Consider the following 6,275-nt stretch of genomic DNA (forward strand, 5'->3'; position numbering starts at 1 on the left):
GGCACAAAAATAATTTGTTCTCAAGTATTATACGCATTTCTCAAAAATAAATCAAATTAACTTATTTTAAGTAGGTATCCAAAAATCACTACATTGCCAGGATCGTATCTTATTATAACTGCGATATTATCACCTTTTAATATGTGTGCGCAGTATTACATACATAAAATATATAAATTTATTTGAAACGTATGGAAATCTTTATCTTATTTATAATATTTATGATATAAAAGAAAATTGCAACTCTAATGAAACAGAGCGGTGGAATAATTGGTTGATGCTTATCCTGGTCTACAATATTTATCCTTTTTTCATCATTAAATTTTTGGTGCTTTTTTTATTATACAGATGTTATCTGTAAATATAGTACTTGTAATGTTGCTTCTGTATCACTGTAAGCACACAAAGTGATAGCATTTGCAGGTAATTATGTTATACTTATATATCATAAGAAAGAGAAAATAAAATTAAAGTTGAATACTGAATGTGCTCTAAAGTAAATCTCATCCAAATAAATAAATGCATAAATGTGCGCCCCACATTCCTCATGAAAAAAATACATAATATTAATTTTTATGTATTATTATTTTTAGATTTTTATTCTTTTAAATTCTCTAGATGCACTTTTCATTTCTCCTCTCTTTTTTTCCAACTACTAAATATAGATCTATCATTTTTAATATAGATCTGTCATTTTTAATGTACATTATTGCAGTAAGTGGAATAAAGAGCAAATCTTTTGGCGCATTTAAAGTGTACAGGAAAGTTTTATCTGATGCGTTTTTTTCAATAGAAATATCTGAAAAAAATGCATACGTCTTTTTTAATCTTAGTCTTTCTAAATAAAAATTAGAATAATAAATTTGCAAAATAATTTGCTTTAATATATTTTTATTGCAAACATGTGAAGCAAAGTGCTCAAGGTGCATCACTATGAAAACATCGATAGAATAAAAAATAGATCACATACAAAAAAATTAAAATATTTACATTACATATTTGATATTTCTGCAAATATTTCCATTATTTTGAGATTGATTTGTTTCATGATATATTGCAATAATTAAAGTATGATTTCTGATATAATCTGCCATGAGACTGCAGAGAAAGCCAGCTTTAATTCTTTATTTTGTTCAATATTTTTAATAATATAATAATTAAATTAAAGTTCTATGAAAATATGCTTGAAATACTAAATAAAAAAAATTGTTTCTTATGTACAACCTTATACCTTATAGTTTAAGTAAACAAAAAATTATTGTTAATAATATACATATATAAATTGATAATTAAATAAAACAATTAATTAATTAATCGACACAATCCACGTTTTTTTTTAGCTTTATGTCTAACATATATATATATATATATATATATATATATATATATATATATATATATATGTATATATATTTTTATAAATAAAAAATGTTTCTTTCTAATATAAATTAAATAAAAAGTATAATATGCCTTTAAACACTTTATATACATACCTGTTGCAATAAACCAATAAAGAATGTTTTTACATTCCTCCTTGTACTTTGGCATACATATCCTTTATGCCAATTATCTCGCAACACGCTTTTATCGCATGATGACAAACAAGCCCATTATCCTTCATGAATTTTCTTTACAAATATTTTTATATTCTCAAACTGTGTAAAGAAATCATGTAACACTGAAAAATACAAAGTGATATTAAAAGAGAAGAAATAAATTTTATATTATATAGTATTGACAAGTATTTTCTTACTAGTGTGTTCCTTATATGTAGGAATATACATTAATCTTTGACCAGCCCTTTTTTTAACCGTCTTTAGGGATGCTTTGGCTTTTGATAACGCAAATCCAGCCAATCCATTTCCATTCCCAGTTACTATAAATGAATTGATTCTAGTCTTACGTGCTAAATTACTGGTCATACAAGTTATCATTTTGTTTTCCAAAATCCAGGTTTCAAAACTTTCAAATTTATTTGCAGAAAACAAAGATATTAATTATATAAGATTCTAATATTTAGAACTGAAACATCAAAAAAAAAAAATTGAAAATAGACATCGTATCACATGATTTTTGTATGTGTGTAATTTAACCATTATAATCCAATAATAGCATAAATATTAACCTTTTCCAATAAGATCTGATTCAATGCTTCTGCCATCCATTGTAACACTCCTCCAACCACATTCCAATGGCGATAATTTTATTTGCATTGGTCTGGTCTGACTTTGTGGTAATTCCATAAGTTTTTGCTTTCTTTCAAGATTTACAAGCAGTTTCAGCTGTTGAATTAATTCTTTTCCTCTAAACACAGAAGTGTTCAGACCAGGAAATTGTATTAGAATTTTTCCCATGCCAATAATTTGTTCCTTATTTAGGTCTCTCTTTTCACTACTCTTCTTGCTCTACCTCTGCGTCTTCCTGCATTACTGATACTTGTCACATCCTTTCATAATTCATCTTCAGGTCCTATAGAACAAAAGCACAGTGAAATACAAACTATTTTCTACTGTAAATATAAACTATTATCAAAATGCTATATCCATAAAAGTTCTACTTACTATTTGCAAAGAACATTGAGTTTCTCACATTATTTAATAAAGTGACTATTTTTAATAAATGTGAATGACTGACAAGCAATAAATTAAACAATATTAAACAATAATATATACCTGAAAAAAATTTCATAATTTTATTAGAATTAAATTGATAAATTAATTTTAAATACATATTATATGTTAATTACATATAATGATTTAGAGACAATGATATATTTTATTTGCGTTACCATTGTTTACAGATTGAACATTTTTATCAAATTATTTACAACTCTACAAATATGTAGCATACGACAAACCATTTTTAAAATCTATAAAACAAACAACAAAATTGTTCATAGTTTTCACTCTGTTTTGTCATAGTTTGCTTTTAGGCGATCTCTGAAAGCAATGCATCCTATAAACAAAAAAATATAAACATGAACTACGTAAGACAATCTTAAATATAAGATCGGACTATGAATACCGGCCATAATTTCGGATTATATTCCATGCCTCGTACACGAAATGTCGATAACATAAGTAACGCAAAACGTTTATATATATTAAATAAATTTGTAATATAAATAAGTTTTGTGATCTCTCTCTCTATCTATTTATCTATCTATCTATCTATCTATCTATCTATCTCTATCTATCAAGTATAATTATTAAAATATATTACCCGATATTATATTATATTATATATTAATCACACATTATCTATCACCACCATCGCCATTATTATATGTAATTTAATATATATTACCGTTTAATTAAAAAAATATTTGCCTCAATTAATTTCAATCAGAAAGAAGAACAAGAAACATCATAGATCACTTGGGTAATTCCTAAAGGCAATACGCCCTCTGAAATAAAAACGTGGACATGAACTACGAAGCTAATCATGAATGTTTTCAGTAGGTAACATTATTTTGGACTGTTCCGTCAGTAACACAAGTATCGATAATGCAAAACGCTAAGTTTTTAATACAAATCTAAAGTTTTGGGTGGTCTTTCTCTCCCTGTATTAATAATATAATTAATTATTAATATATTCCTTGATACAATATATTAATCACACATCATCCATCATCACCATCGCCACCGCCATTTTTACGTGATCTTTATCACAACGGTTCATCATTGAAAATAAATTATAACAAAAAATATTCTAGTTTATTTTTAAATATTATTTTTAAATATTAAATAATATAAGTATTAAAATTAAAATAAAAAATTGGCTCAAATAATAATAATTAAAAATTAACTAAACAATTGATAACTAAGAGCCAATAAAAAGCGCGATAACTGGAGCACAAGAAAAATCCTTTCGCTTTTAATTATTAATATATTTCAAATTATTAGTATATTTCAAATTACTCGTCACAATACATACAATAAATACGAACGTTTCGGATTATCTTTTAATCTACCTTCAACGTGACATTAATATTATTACACATTCGAAAATATTAGACAATGACATATGAAAAATTATATAAATCAGATGCAGATAGCATTTGTAATATCTGCATGCCGATTATGAAACGATTTATATAATTTCATATTTATTCATATTTATATAATTTATATGTTATTGTCTAATATTTTTTAATGAGTAATATAATGATACGCCGTTAAATTTCTTTTCTAGATGCGATCGCGATCAACACCGAAAATTATTTATTATAACTATATGATTAATTAACTTTTATAAATAACACATAATTAATATCTATATACAGATCGCGACAAAAATTCTCTATCGCATTTAATCGTAATTTATTCATTTAATCAACTAAGAATTATAGTAACAGAAATCTAAAATAATAAATTATTATTTCGATATGAAATCGATTTTTACGAGCAGAAATTATTTCTTTAGTATTTATAGATATTTATAGAATACAATATATCTGCGATGCTTTATTTTTCAATCATTGAAATATTTTGAATTGTGAGAACGCACAATAAAATAATTGAATCATGAATCTAAACATAATGAAAGACTCCATACATCAATCTTTTAATAAATAATCCTATAATTAAAAAATCTATGTAATCTAAAATACTGTTATATACTTAAATATATTCCATATATACATATATGTATATATTAAAATACGTAAAATATTTCGATGACGAACAAACAATAACCGACTTTGGTGCCGTAATAGCACGCTAATGTTTATATGCTATAGTCTTGTAAAATGTTTCGATAAAAAAATAATAATAACACGGTCTTTCGGACTAACTTTTTCGGTTCTATTATTATTCGCGCGTCGACACTCAAAGAGTAAAGTAGTGGTATACAAGACGTTCCGTTAAATCCTTTTCTAGACGCGATCGCGATTAATATCGAAAAATTATTTGCTGTATTTATTATATTATATTATAATATAAAATATAATATAATATAATATAATACAATATATTTCGATATGACGAACGAACAATAACACGGCGTTCGATCTTGACGTAAACAATAGCACGCTAGTCATACGGTCTTAGTATCATTCACAAAGCGACACTCAAGCAGTAAAGATCGTAGTGCGAAATATGTCGTATATTCTTATATGTTTATATGCCATAGTCTTGAAAAATGTTTCGGTACAAAAATAATAATAACACGGTCTTTTAGATTAATTTGTTCGGTTCTATTATCATTCGCGCGATGACACTCAAAGAGTAAAGTAGTAGTATAAGACGCTCCGTTAAATTCTTTTCTAGACGCGATCGCGATCAATATCGAAAAATTATTTGCTGTATTAAAATATGTAAAATATAATATAATATAATATAATATAATATAATATAATATGATATAATATAATAAAAATACGTATTGTTTACGGCAAGATTGATATTATTATCTGTTTGTCATCGAAATATCCTACGTTAACATATTTATATTACCTTATATTGTAATATAAAATATAATATAATATATTTCGATATGACGAACGAACAATAACACGGCATTCGATCTTGACGTAAACAATAGCGCGCTAGTCGTACAACGTATGGCCTTCGTATCATTCATAAAGCGACACTCGAGAAATAAAGATCGTAGTGCGAAATACGTCGTATATTCTTAAATTAATTATTAATTAAACGATTATTGTATCGTGACTTTCAATTATATTAAACTTTCGACTATAATCGTATTAATATACATATGTATTGCATATATAACAACAAATTCATTACGCATAATAATTAGTTTTACAAAATGAATTATTTTGAGTTTTATAAAGAAGATTTATAATTATATATCTATTAATTATATATTATATTATATATAAAATTATATATAATATAACCCTCCCACGGGGTACACCTTGTCGCGGTGGGAGGGCTTAGTACTTGGATGGTGCCTTGAAGTTTATTTTAAATTTTTTAATTTAGAATAAATCTCAAGGAGCCTGAAGAGGAAGCTAAGTACCCTTTCGCGTCGTCGGTGCCGTCAACGTGTCGCGGACGGTGGCGTCTCGTTACCGCGTTTTCGCGTTTAGCTTTTTCGCGTCATCGCGTCATCGCGTTTTTCGCGTTGGACTTTCTCGCAATCCCAATTTTATTTATTTGTCATCGAGTTGTCATCTTCCGACGTCAATTAACTGGGATGTTCATTGAGTCGTTGCTGCAACGATCTTTGTCTCACGCCTGGTGCATGACGCGGCAACTTTAGGTGATCCGCCGCATGCGGGATTGCCAGTACTGTGTATGTGGGCGCCG

General features: G+C 26.9%; 1 long non-coding RNA gene across 4 annotated transcripts; it reads right to left on the bottom strand.

The window, feature by feature from the left end:
* Nucleotides 1-364: 364 nt before the first annotated feature.
* LOC112637841 lies at nucleotides 365-3,321 on the bottom strand. Of its 4 annotated transcripts, XR_003122768.1 has the most exons (6): nucleotides 3,307-3,321; nucleotides 2,789-2,955; nucleotides 2,126-2,469; nucleotides 1,754-2,022; nucleotides 1,494-1,678; nucleotides 702-799 (listed from the first exon to the last, which is right to left on the bottom strand). It is a non-coding gene; the product is annotated as an uncharacterized LOC112637841 (long non-coding RNA). The 4 variants fall into 4 exon arrangements; XR_003122767.1 differs by lacking the exons at nucleotides 702-799; nucleotides 2,789-2,955; nucleotides 3,307-3,321 and adding exons at nucleotides 365-392; nucleotides 2,562-2,673; XR_003122769.1 differs by lacking the exons at nucleotides 2,789-2,955; nucleotides 3,307-3,321 and adding an exon at nucleotides 2,673-2,701 and having other exon boundaries at nucleotides 704-799.
* Between the last annotated feature and the right edge of the window lie 2,954 nt (nucleotides 3,322-6,275).

This window comes from Camponotus floridanus, unplaced genomic scaffold (genome assembly GCF_003227725.1).
Source record: "Camponotus floridanus strain SB8 unplaced genomic scaffold, Cflo_v7.5 scaffold21, whole genome shotgun sequence".
Taxonomy (NCBI): Eukaryota; Metazoa; Arthropoda; class Insecta; order Hymenoptera; family Formicidae; genus Camponotus; species Camponotus floridanus.